The 14,604-nt window shown below is 35.6% G+C and overlaps 1 non-coding gene across 1 annotated transcript; it reads left to right on the forward strand.

Annotated features, from left to right (window-relative positions):
• The first annotated feature begins 6,734 nt into the window (after positions 1 to 6,734).
• TRNAG-GCC (transfer RNA glycine (anticodon GCC)) lies at positions 6,735 to 6,805 on the forward strand. The gene has a single exon. It is a non-coding gene; the product is annotated as a tRNA-Gly (tRNA).
• The last annotated feature ends 7,799 nt before the right edge of the window (positions 6,806 to 14,604 follow it).

Genomic DNA, 14,604 nt, shown 5'->3' on the forward strand with positions numbered 1-14,604 from the left:
CTAATTTTGGTCTGTTGTCCTGCTATCTATATACCTACCTCCCGTTTACAGGGTGGTCCAGTTTTAAATGTCAATAATTCATCATTAGATAGTCCATCAAAAAATAGTATGTCATCTTCCAGGAAAATGCTTCCTGAGGAAGACACAGACCTCCAAATTTCAGTTTAAAAAATCGATCTAGAGTGAGCTATGACCGAAGAGATGATTTTGAATGTGTTGGCCACAATAGACCGACGTTCGTAGTGGAGGGCAGCAATTGTCCACTCCCTTAACATAACATAACATGAGATACAAAGGAAACCTTTCTATTTGTAGTCTTTCTTATATCGATCAATTTGTTTCGTCGTGGAACTTCCTGTATATCACACTTACCTCTATTGTTGTGCTTGTCTTGAGACACTAATAGTACAGCACAGTTTAATTGACCGTATTTAAAATTTTCTATTAGTTTTCACTAATAAGACTTCTTAGATAACTAGAATCCAAAAAAAACTACAAACTTCGTAAGTCATAAAAAGGAAACCGGTTTTTTCCCAAGCGACCATCCTTTTACCTCGTTCCCGTAGGATTTTTGGTTGACGACAATACAAGGAAACAAATTATTTGTCCACTATTTGCCGTAAAGACATGATCCCCCGTCATCTCATTGAATTCTGTCGGGTCGGGACGTCCCCGAGAGAGCATAAAGCCGAATACGTAAAAGTAGAGATTTGAAGAAACGACCGGATAGGAAATACAACGTATAAAAGATAGTTTTACGAGCAGCTTTTCCTGAGGGAAATCTCATCCTTCCTAAAAGAAGCACTCGATTGCTCACTTTTTATTTAAACTAACTACCTGGGCGTTCCTAATTGCCTGCTACTAGTAGCTGGGCTTTATTCATGTGCAGATGAAGTTTAGGTTCTATTTTAAAATATTCCTGGTTCTGGCCTGGAAGCCATTACATGCCTTTCGCCACAAGATCACCTAACCAAAAGCGAAATAATTGATTTATAGACGAGACTGCCCAATTTAACGTCGTTACGGCTTTTAGCGAGGCAGCTTCCTGCGACAACACAAAGCACCGACACTCTCTCTATCAAAATAGCGGCTAAAAATACCGTTGTTCGGTCTTTCAACTGTCACTTAAACGTCAACGTTAATTCGCGATAATTTGCCTTAACGTCACTTGAAAAATCCGACAAAGCCAATAATTGAGAAGCAAGAAAAGAACGAGTCGTTCTCCTTCTCCCCTTGCATGAATACCTCCAACACCCTATTTGACTCTGACTTTTGAAGTAAAATAGTGAAAAATTAACTGACTTTCGGATGTTTATCAACGGCCACATAACTAAACGGAAAACATCCTGCCGTCTTTAAGCATATTTCATCGGCTCTTTTAAAAATATGAATAATTTAAACATATATACCGCCGTCCTGATGATTGACTTACGGGCGGCGGCTCTATGAATTCTTAATGGGAAACGAAGCTCGTTTTATTAGGAAGATTTATTAACAGGATAGAAAAATTCCTCGTTTAGTTTTCTTTAAACGACACGCTTACAAATCGATAGTCGTAATTCACGTGCACTGTTCCAGGGATCTTTAGATAGATTTTATTCTATTCTGAGTCGTTTATTATTCTAAAAACGGTTTGTTCTAACGGAGATAAATCGTTTTGAAAACTGCAATACCTATTATTATATAGACAATTTTTATATTGGCATATTGAGCTGAAGTAGTTCAGGCTTAGTTCTATATTATTTGTTAAAGTTCCCAATTCTGATCCATTAGAAGGAATGCTAATAATGGTCTGCTACACTCATCAAAATTGCATTAAGCTAATTATTTTCGTCTACTTCAACTCACTATTTAAAAACTTCAAACATTCATTTTGTTATGATTCTCTTTTATTTCTTTTCTGTCGACCATGTATTAACCCCATTAGTAGTGCATAACTTTTCAATTCTTTTACCTTAAGGCAAGATTCTATCATAGGCAACCAAATACGATCATAGCAATGAATAAAAAAATATAGCAGGAAGGAACAATAGCAACCAAAGTGGGAGACAAAGTATCAATCAATTGTGCAATCGATGTCGTTCACAAAGATGGCCACTTCCGTTTTGGAAAAACGGGGTATATTGTTCCCTCCTTATACTTGTTCTTTTTACTCGAAGGCTCATAGTAAAGTTCCATCCTTCTTTATTTGTATCAAACAGAGAGAAATAGACGGACATTGTTTAGTTTATTTTTCCTAACAAGTGCCGAAAGTGATACTTTTTCGCACGCTGACTGAAGCTGACCTCGCTACGCTTGTTTAGGCAACAGTCGAGTGCGGGAAACGCATTTTCTGCACGTGATACAAGTATAATTTTTGCTTCGAGCGTTTTCCAATAATTGAAAATAAATTATCAATAAAAATTGAATATTAAATTTTTAATAATTTAACAATACTGTTCTTTTATACATATTCATATTATGTATTAACTAAAATATAACAGCACATTAAAAATATTAAGTACAAAAATAAAACTTGATTACTACCATAAGTGGGTTATTGATGTGATGAATTACCTCATTTAATCTACTTGTCACTAATATTAATAATAAACGAACAATTATTATATGGAATAATAATTTTGAATATGATACATAAATTAACATAATTTAATTTTCCCATCCTAGTGCGGAAAAATAATTTCTTTATTTCTTTTAGTGCGGGAAAGTCTATATTTTGAGAACGAAAATAGTGCAAACCAATTCTCATATTAATTGGCGATTAATAATCTCAATTAATATTTATAAACAGCCATTTCGATTATAAATCGTTTTCATTAATACACTCGTTGGTTAAATAAGTATTAAAAATTGATGATAATTTTGAGTAAGAATACGTGTGCTCTGTATAAGCGTTTAAAAATTGCGAATGTTCTGTAATTTTTGAGTTTTTAAACATCAATTGCTGATAAATCCGTTATGTCTTGTCAGAAATAGAAAAAACTTTGCAGAACCGCTTTTCATATTTATTGATCAATTTAACGAAACGTTTTATTTAGACTAGGTATTCTTTCGTTGGTGTCTGATTAGTATTTTTTTAGAAGTAGTAGTAGTAGTACATTTAGAAGCCTAACAATGTGGATTTAACTAAGTTCTTTGTCCAGTTAGAGCACCATTAAGTTAGACAGTTAAAGAGTCACTCAACGTCCCGTAAACGAGGGATCTCTATCATCAACAGGCACATTATCGTAAAAAATTCCGAGCCCGTACATAGTTATTATTTACGACCGACCGACTGAAAATTTACGATCGGTGCATTGATAATTTCAATTAATTGCCTCGTATTTAATCGACTGAATTTTTTTGTTGGAATTTTAGTATTCTACGAATATCCATAGTCGAAAGCTTTGCGTAAGGCACACAGGTTAATGGGATGGGCAGAGGCGATGACTAACGTTACTCTGGTCGTCATCACCTCGGGTACTTTGCATAAACGTCTCATCGAGGTATACATTTTTGTTCCATCTTAAACATCAACGTAAAGAAGAAAACCTGCTCATTTTTTTCCTATCGTGAGAATGGGGCATATGTCGGACACGGTCATAAAAGAAACGCCCTAAACCATAACCCCGGCAGTTAGACAATGAATAAATGACGATCCTCGCTTTATTATAGGTTTTGGTTTAGTGGGGGGCCAAAAAATCAATCAAATTTTTCCTGTCACGTTCAGTAACAAAATTTTATAGGTTGTCACGAAAACCATAAACTTAACAACAACTCGAGAATATTAAAATGCTAAAATTCCGAGGGCATTAGTCTTAATTAAAAGAGCTCGTGACGTTGTTTCCTTTTTCCTGAGAAAAAAACAATTACAGGAACACGCACTTTTCGAGAGGAAAACTGCTCCGTTAACGCTTTCGGCAAGGGCGTCTTAGGGTGTTTATTGCACTTTCATTAATTCTTTAACGTTACGGCCGTTCTTAAGACTGCAAGCTGTTAATGGAGATCGTTAAGTTGGTGTACTTACTAAAACAATAGAACCTTTTAAGATCGTAATTAGGTTTTTCAAGAATAACTTAGTATTGATCAAAATTTTCCTTCCTGAGGATCATATTAATAATCACTGCTTGAAACTTTTAAGTTTCTAAAGTCTCAAGGAGTAATACAATATTAATAGTTACATGAAGAAGCAGTTCCTTACTTTAAGGTAGCATTGTAACTGCCTTCAGTGTTTCTTCAACTGGAAATAGCAAAACTCGAACTCGAAACTCTAAACTTCTCAGCCACGACATCTACTTCCCACCAACCGTTTATTTTCCCAGTGGTGGCTCTTTCCAGGACTTCTTAGTTGGTAACCATATCGGTCCAAGAGCATCCTTGGATGAATCCACATCTCTAACATATCCAATTTACTAAACAGAGCTCTAAAGTCCGTATTTCCATCCCATAGATGAGAACCGACAAAATATAGCATCTCACCATCCATCTAGTTATGCTAGAGATGTAATTTTTATGCCCAAGATTATACTGCTCAAGTTCTTGAACCGGCTTATCCGCTCAATCAACGAGTCTTTGAGGCTCAGCTGACCATTCTCATGTGCCTCTCGGTTTAATACCATAAATTTAGTTTGGGTGACGTTAATGTTCAGTCCCTGCTTTACTCCAGCTGCACTTACTTTATTAATTAACTGTTGGAAACCTTTTACATACTATCAAAGAAAATCAAATAAGAAAGTATCTTCTGCGTATCTAATTGTGTTAAGGAGAACCATTGACTTTCACTCCATATTCTGTGTCTCCTAAACCTTCGAAAAATATCGAAATATATCCACAATAGACGTCACAACTGTCAAAAAAACTACTCATAAAACTATAAAATGCATAATAATATGATTTGAAGTTTTGTGGTTTTGTAGCGAGTGGTATTTGACAGTTTTCAAGCTTATGACAAATTGCACAGAAATATCATTAGGTAGGTAGGAATGATAAGAAACATTTTGCAACTAATTTTGTACATTTAGGTCATCAGAAAGAGAAAGAAAATACCTTTTGGAAAACCGTTTTCAAAGAAATCGAATATTTCTAAATCATCGTACAACGCATCCATTATGTTTCAAAAATACATAGTAAAATACAAATTTTACTGTCAATTTGAGAAATAATTTCCCAATAAACAAAAATTTCTGTTACTCTGCTGACAGTTAATTTTCGGGAGCCGTTAGGGGCTCAGAAACGACCACCTAAAATAGGTAACACCTAAAGTTAGTTAGGGGATCAAAATTCAGATAGAGCAAGCTAACTTTATTCTTAACCTGAGTGTCGTATTTATACTTTGGTTGCAAAAAAGTAAGTTTTCCCCAAATATCCAAATGTTGTTCAAATTCCCCAAAAGCGGGAAATTTTTCCTGAATTTGTCTGATACATTAATTCAGATACAAAAAATAACTATAAATAACTGAAGTGTCGCGCTATCTCTCGGTGTTCGTTGCAAACTAAGCTGGGAAATACATTGGAGGCTTCGACCGCAATTCCCATGAAATCATTATAGAAATCTTAGGGAAAAACAGAACTCAAAAGTATTGTTAAAAGTATGGAATTTGTGTTATGAGTGGTTACCGCTAGGAGACGCAGTTATCGACTTTTTCCTCTATTATACTACCAAACATTCTTTTTTCTTCTAATATTTACATTACAGGTAATATAAAGTGTAGCTTTTCAGAATTGATGAACAGTGAGGAAAGCTTTACGTAACTAGGTGTGTAAAGTAAAATTGTACATCCAACTGGTGAAGAACAGTTTATTTCATCGCTTTAGAAAAGATGGTTTCCGAAAAATTATCAGAAAGTTGGTCATATAGGGTAGTACTTATTACACTTAAGTGAATATTAGAATAAACCTTTTTGTATGACGGGTTAGTAGGAAAGAGTCAATCATTCAAATTGCAAAACTTTTTTACTAGTATCCTGCTTGGAAAAAATGCATTTCTCAAACAAAATCAACATTTTTGGGAACTGATTATAGTTATACATAAACTAATTAAAATTTGTTAATTTTTTTATACAATTCGAAATACCATTGCGTGTTAAGAAACTTTTACAAATAGACCCTAATATTCACTTTCCAGTTACTATATTAATGAATCTGTAATTATCATAAAATTGTCATGAATCAAGTAATATTCGGGAGCAAAACAAAGCCATTTTCGTGCCATACCCCACTGTTTTACGCCCGGATGATATTTGAACAGAACTAAAAGTGTTTGATTTATAAATATGTACTATGGAAACATGTTGGATTAGTTTTTAGTCATACATAAATGAATATATTTTGCATACAGTTTAAAAATGTGTTGGTAACACTGCCAGCAACATTGTAAAAAATGCTAAGCAGCTTGGTATTAAATATACCAATCATACAAAGTTTTAAAACAATTATTAAAGCTTCTTTAATGATATACTACATAATACTTCTGATAATGATAAAAATTTGTATTTTGTACAGTTTGTTTCGATGCGTTGAATACATTTTAAATTATTTTAGAGCGCAATTTAATTTATAGGTTAAACCCGATAAGTTCTAAAATATGCATGATTTTTATTATTTGACATACCAGTATAACAAAATGTCATGTCACAATGTAATTAATGTAAATGTCACAATTACATTGTTACGTCATGCTATTTTACCTTGATTTTTGCTATAGATGTATTATTTGTCGATTGTGAGTGATTACGCTAAGCGCGGATTTACGTACAGCATTGGTGGTTCAGTGGTAGAATGCTCGCCTGCCACGCGGGCGGCCCGGGTTCGATTCCCGGCCAATGCATAAATTTTTTTTAATTTTTATACTAAAATTAGTTTTTTTTTGAGAAAATACACGCTTATCAGCAATTATCCAGGGTGCGTATTCTTGAAACGAAGGAAGGGAATTATCAAGAGAAAGATCTGTAGAATGTGACCAGAACCCGCCATGTGTCAGCTTCTTCTGTCACATTCTATCAACAATTCTCTTGAGAATTCCGTTCCCTACTTTCAAGAATTAGGCCCCTGGTCTATGGAAGTGGTACAAGACCGTGACTTATTAACAAGAAAATAAACACAAGGTATTTATATGGGTAAGGTGGAAGAAACAAAATTTCAGACCAACTTTGAAACACGAACAAAAAGGGATCAGTGAAACGTGGAAAAGTTATTCATAAAAAAGAGACAGCGTGTCAGTCGTTTCCATTGTCGCGATACCTATATTAGATTTTGCCGGCACTCAATAAACCAAGACGTGTCACGAATTTGGGATTTTCGAACGTTTTTGCGATTCCAGGCTGCTCCAAGACAGTAGCGTCCTCGCAGATAAACTCTGTTAGATTAAAGGGCGCCACTGGTGCGCAAAAGAAAAAAGTTTTAAAACAGGCTAGGTCGGGTCAAATATTTCACATTACGACGGGACATTTATTGGCTGGTGAAACAATGTTATACAAACTAAACAGGCTGCGAAACTATTCACTTGTAATACCTAGGACGGTGGACGGGGGTGCAAACTCGTACAACTTAAACTTTCATCCCCTGCCCCTCTATTTCAATTTTCTCCTCCACTCCCAAATGTTTGAATAGATAATAGCTTTGCTCCCCAGTTTGTATTGTTTAAGCGTTATGGAATTTGCGTGTAGCTGCCTGGCCTGGTGTAACCATTATGATCCGATATGACGAATATTGACAGTTTTACGACTCGAGTGAATAATTAGGGCTCTACATCTCGGTATCTTGATAACAAAGGCTAATCTTTATCGTTATGGCACACTCGTCAAATACAAAGAAGTTTTGTGGCGATAAGCTTCTGTCGTCTTGACTGACCCTCCACTTTGTCGCGGTCTTCTAAGGGCTTTTTTCCGGCCGAGTAATTCACATTATTAATTATTCCCATCATCCAGTAAAATGAGATTTCTTGTTCGAAAGCCGCTTCGTAATTACTCTAAGACGATTCCGAAATTTAATCTCGTCTTTAGCCGAAAAGGATTATAAAACGCGGGACGACTGTCCTGAAATGCCGCGGATATTTCGCTTCTCTTTTGTCCGGGAAATTTCTTTTCCTGGTCCCTTTTAATGAGTTTCCCGCTAAGGAAACACGGAAAAAGTGCAAAAATAACCTTTTCAATGTCTACGTGTGTCATATTGCTCTGCCAGGCTAAGTAGAAATTCGTGTTTCACTTTTTTACTATTATGGGAAATGTCATTGTAACAAGGCTGGACTAAATTAGTCAAGTGTTAAAGAGCAATGGATGTAGAATATTTAGTGATTAGAAATATGGGCCAAGTGTGTCTAAAATGGTCAAAAAGAAGTTCATTCTTCTGCTATTGGATGATGAACAAGTTGTTTCTTCAGTTGTCTAGACCACTATTGAGCTGAACAACCAACTAAAGATACTTTATATAGTTTTAGATGCGACTATGATTTTATTAACTGTCTTACATAACATAACCTACATTACAATCGATAAATGATCTTCTAACCATTTTACCTTTACTTGTCAAATCCATCGTTGTCAACCCAACCATTAAGTTACACAATTTCAGCAGATGGTCTAAGAACTATCATACTAATGGCAAACTCAACTCCAAAAACTAAACAACACATACAAACAACGAAACAAATTGCATTAAGACTAATCGCAAAAATTAGACACTCTGAAAACCCATTACATAAGCCTTCTAACAAACTTCTCTATGAACGCACGCAAATGACACGAATTAGCGAAAACTACTACAAATCCAAGCAAAATGGAAAGACAACAGATTTAACTGGACAATATTAAACCCACTCCGTATAGTGACAAACAAGACAACCCCCATTACATTTTCCTTCTCAAACCTTGTTAGAACCAGGTCCAAGAGTATCTTTTTGGTAGTATTTCTAAGGGTCTGGTCGTCTTAACATGTTGTTGTGTCAACATGCTCTCTCCACTCTCTTCTTCTGGCTGGTGATGATGATCACGCTCATCACTTGTTTGATTGGTTGGTCGTTTAGTGCCAACTTGCATCGTATCATCAATCATAGAATTGGTTTTTGGTAACGAGATTAGGTTATATTTATTTGCGGCCTGGAATAGCATTTGTTGGAGGTTGTCCACATTTTCTGCTATGACAACGTCATCGTCTGCATAGCACCATATTTTCAACTCGGTTGTTCCCATTCTGCGACCTCGTCCTACATCTTTCACCTAATTTATGATGAGGTCCATTACAAGGTTGAAAAGTAATGAACTTCTTGCCTGATACCCATCGATATCTGCACTTCCTCTGTGGTCGAGGTGCCTGACTGTATTCTTGTACTGTTGTTGGTATTGAGTTGTTTTATTACCTGGATTATATTGTTGTTGGCTCCTTGTTCTTCTAAGATTCTCAGCACACTCTATAGTTGCAGTCTATCAAATGTTTGATTCAAACAAACTGTCTGCTTTGTTGACGTTCTATAAACTCTCTGTCTAAGTCTTGTTGTTCTTCGTTGATGCTGACTGTACTAAAAACATGTTGGAATATTATTTTGGTGAGCCTTTTTTTTTATCGGGATTGTAGTGCTAGATTTCCATTCCTGGGATACTTCTCCTGTATGGATGGATAATCATACTGTAAAGGTGTGATTCTGTCATCAGCCAAACCTTCTCCACCATAACTTGCTACAGATAAAACAAAGACATTAACTAAGGAACAACATTTAAATAAAACTAGATCTGCACCAACTATTGACTATACCGGGAAAATTTACTTAAATATGTACCCTTCGCTTAACTCATTTCCTTCGGGACACGATAATTGGGAAGGGATGGTTAAAAGTGGCATTCAAACATTCTCAAATTACTCGCGGGAACGATTCTCTAAAGCAATTTAACGGTGAGGTGTGCCGACCTAAGAAAAAAGTGACGCAAATGACCTCTACGTATACGGAAGCCATTTTCCGAACGTAATTATTATGCAAAACAGATTTTGACTTTGTTCTGAGGTCGCGCGGTCAGATTATTACGACTTTGTTTGCCCACAATGGAGGGCTCTTGTAAATATTTATAATAGACTGTGTTGGGGATCGATTACTTGTTGTGGTGAAACAAAATTAGCTATTTGTGTTTCTGAGTTACTGTTACGTTTAAATTGTGAATCCTTTTTGACCCAACAAGTTAAACGAAACAAACATTTATTACTTTAATAAACGTTTTGAGTCAAACCTTAGTGAATTCGGAATACAAAATTGGCTTTCAGAATCTAACATAAAAACATCAGGACTGTATTTAAAAAAATAAATTTGATGATGGTTCCGCAAAGACGAAACGTCGGAATGAAAAACTGATAATCCCACTTAAAAGAGCTTTAAAAGTTGCTGTGGAATAGTATCTCTCTCTCTATCCTGGACACACTGTATATAATAACCTAAACTTTGACACATATCAACCGAATTATTATATATCTGAAAATCGAAACGGTTTTGTTCGCTAATTTGAAACTCGATCTGAAGTCCAAATTCTCTAAAAGATTCTACATTTTCTGTAACTGAAATTTGGCACACAATTAGAATAGAAAACAATTGTAGATAATATGCCCTCATCGAGTTAAAAACGGAGCCGGCAAACTCGACGTTTGAAATGCGTGCAAACGGCCTATTTTCCGTTTTATCCTCCTTTAAACAGCGGACGTAAAAGGCAAATTTCCCAGTCGAGCTACAAAATTTAATAAACAATCAGCGAATTCCCGACAACGGGCTTTATCTATCCGAAAATAGTGCGAGGCCGTTTTCGGGGCGTTTATTTGCAGCGCAAACATCCTCGTTACATATTCAGCTGAACTCGAATAATACAGCGTATATCGCGGAAAAGTGAAATATGCACGAAACGTGTTCGTGCGCTGAACACTTTTTCGCATTAAAACGGATAAGTGCATGTCATATCTAAAAGAGTCTTCGAACTTTTAATGGGGGCAGGCAGTCTTAAATCCGAGCGCTAATCCTGACAAATGGAGGACGATTTTTTGTCTTTAGAGCTAGACGCGACGAGACTTTTTCTTTTTAATTTCTGAGACAATGGACCGATAATGGGGCCCCAACTAGGGCGAAGCACCCGAAAAGAAAAACACAGGTGTTTATAAAATGCTTTCTCAGGAAAATAAATTTCTAGTCGTGAACAATCACTCCGCAACGAGTTTTTGTTTACAAGCTTTCTCAGTAAATTCAGTAAATGGTAAGGAAAATTCGCTGGAATGGGTTTTTGAGTTGAGAATTTATTGCATGCTTTGAAGGCTTGTAGGTAAATCAATGAAGTTGAACTATTCACTGGATGAATTACTTAGTTTTATTATTGTTTTGTCTGATGAACTGTTTCTCCATAATACATTGTTAAGCCTGTTTCTTGAAGGGCTGCTAGGAACAAGGAAACCTTGAGATAGGAAAAAGAAAATGGAGTACAATAGATCTAATCTGGTCGCAGTACATCTGTCACCATCCACACTTACCAATACCAATATTTGAACTCGTAGTAATCGCAATTTTTTAAGAATTTAGCAAGAGAATCAGAAAGACAGAAAACTTGTAGTTTGTGATCTAGGCAAATTGATAAAAAATCACTTTGGTGAAATATTAATTTCAGAGTAATAAGGGAAAAGAGCATAATAACAAACTGATTCATTGCCAAAGGAGCCCTGCTCCAACGCATTTTAAGGCTCACTTAGGTTATGTTAGAGAATGAATTTGATATGCAAAAATATCACAATCAAAACAAAACTACACTAAAATTCTATTTCCTCAAGGTAACTACAGCAAGCAGAGTAGATAAGGGTAACAAACCACTTACACCAGCTGATCAAATGTCACAGCTTTTGACAAAGCGAAAAACCCTCATGTTTTGTTTTTGAAATCAGTTGTGCTTGTAAGACTGTACATCAAAAACTAAGAAAATCAGTAATATATCAAATTGCCAATCCTGTAGAAGGCTTTTTGAAAATTGCTCATTTCAAACATTTCAAAACCTCCACCTGCACAGTGTTTAGACTTTCGTGTGTCCCTATTCGACGACCAGCATAACCGAATGTTTGTATTTCATGAATAGTGAATAAAATTATTATACCTAAAAGCAGATTTTTATGTTGTATGTTGTGGTTACATCGAGAAAATAGTCCTTAAGTAAGCTTTAAATTACGATGGTGCAATAATACTTTTAGACTGATGATGGAACGGAGTATTGTAACATTTCGTAAGTATATTTTAGTATACAAAAATTAACTTGAGAGGCTAACTAGCATTTTCCTGCTGTACTTGTACACCTTGAAAAGTCGCATTTGGAAACTTTATCAGTTGTATTGAAGCTGACTAAAGAAATACCATATTGTTCAACTACACAATAATACAGTGTGTGTGATGATTGTTGAGCTTTATCCCACACGTAAAATAATTTACTACAGCAATGTAACAGAAACAAGTTATTGATACAAACGATTTTAGAAACTTTTTAATAAATTCTGTTAATAACACTGACGGTTAAATTATGAAATGCTCCAAGTGCTAAAGAAAACGGAAAAAACTATGTCAGACCATTTGCATATCAAACCGCCAGTAGGAAAAAAAGAACTTCAATTAGCTACGAGTGCCTATCTCAGCTCGAAAGAAAAAGACGTCATTGTACGCTTTGCTCTTAACAGCCTAACGAGCGTCACAAGAGCTACAATAGTTCCCGGAATGCATAACGAGGACCGTTTTCGTCTCTACAAATGTGCAGCATGATAAAGGAGCTCCCCCCATTTTCAAAGTGGCGAGGAATCGAAAGTGGAATGGGGGGGCCCGCGAAGAAAAATGATATAAATTTAACCGGTCGCGGCGGCCGTTTTCCATTACGCAAAAGTGGAAATTTTATTATTTTCATAAATGAAATTTTGACGAGCGCCAGGCCTCGTTCGTTTCGCGTTCGGCTGAATTTAATTTCGAGGCCGGCCAATTTAAAACAATAAGGCCTTTGTTAAACTCACCCCAGCCAATTGAATATGGCGGAGGGTACCACTGCGTAACAAGTCTTCCTGCATTTAGATTTAAAAAATCTTTTCTCCTAAAAACTGCATCTTGTTGATAAATGACTACATTCTGTTGCTTGTCTTGTTTTGTCTGCGACATTTCGCACTTAATAAACTAGCAAATGCATACTCTCTAAATGTGCCTAAAACTTACTCCAAATCAAAGCGATGCATAACATTTTTAGATTTTCTTTTTTTTTGTCTCATTTCATTCAAAACTCTTCAACTTCAAACTCAAAAACCTTTCATTCAAACTCTCTTGAAATTTTTTATCTCCTCTAAGAGATTTTTTGGAACATAAAAATTATCAGTAATAATACACAAATTAGAAATTTCTTCTCCCTCATCACTTTAAAATAGTTTTGGATTTGAATTAACTTTCTTCGGACTTGTTCGTATAAAAACCGGTTCCCACAGGGTCATTTAAACAAACATGTACTAACCACACTTAATATTTCACCCTTTTTACTCAATATCTCACTCAGAATATGTTTTATTTGAAGGGTTATCAAAACCAATACATTTGATAGGGAAATGTAGAGATGTAAAACTCTGCTTTTCCCTAACGGAGCAAATAAACAGATCACCCAATGACTCTCAGAGCTTTCCAGAGCATATTTTGACAGTTTTCACGTTTATGACAGTTGTTTTGTGTCATTAAAGCATTAATTTAGTGATTTATAAAGCTAAGAAACACATCTTGAGTCCTACAATGTGAGTTGACTATTATATATACAGATTTTAGAATTTTGTGCTCTGATTGCGTCAAACTGTGACAGTTTTAACGTTAATGACAGTTGCCATGAGACAGTCAAGCCAAATTTTTGTAGACTGTCACGTGACTATTGTCCAAATAACTGTCACGGAGTTTAGAAACAAGTCTTGTTTGAAAAACTGCAAGAAAACTGTTCTAAACCGTAATGTTTGCAACTTTTGAACACAATTTGACAGTTAGGTACAGTTGTCACGTGGTTCTAGAAGACTATTTAGCTAGTATGTTACAAAATAATTGTCATAAATCTCAGAAACGTCTTGTTTTGAAACTGGTCTGAAAACGACTGTTAAATGATATTATACAATTTACTGAAATGGAAAAAGCATTGACAATACAGAATCATAATTCTCGACATGTGAAGCTACTAGTTGGATATAATACAAGATTCAGTTAAATCAATGATTGAAAAGCTTCTTTGAAAGTGCAGACTACAAAACTATTTATAAAGTCTTTAGCCAGGTATTATAATCTTTCTAAGATTTTCAAGAATGTTTTTGATTTCACCCAAAAGCCAGTCTACGGTTAGTTTTAAGGCAAGTTGGCGTAACTTCCGAGACGAAAAACAATAACTTCCGCAAACTCGAAACTTTTTGGCAAAAACTCCGGGAGTTTCTAGTTCTCCGGACCGTGAACGACTTTAAAACGACTCGCGGTGGATTCCCGCTATTATACCTGCTGCTTTCGTGCGACAAACGAACAATCCGGTGCCGAAACAAAAACAAAGTCGCGCAAGTTTAACGGTATTTGGCCTAATTTTCCGATTGCCTGTTGCGCACGTACACCCTGTCCACGATCCAGAAAAGGTTTTCGGGGAA

This window comes from Ips typographus, linkage group LG7, assembly GCF_016097725.1.
Source record: "Ips typographus isolate SLU linkage group LG7, UJ_Ityp_2.0, whole genome shotgun sequence".
NCBI lineage: Eukaryota > Metazoa > Arthropoda > Insecta > Coleoptera > Curculionidae > Ips > Ips typographus.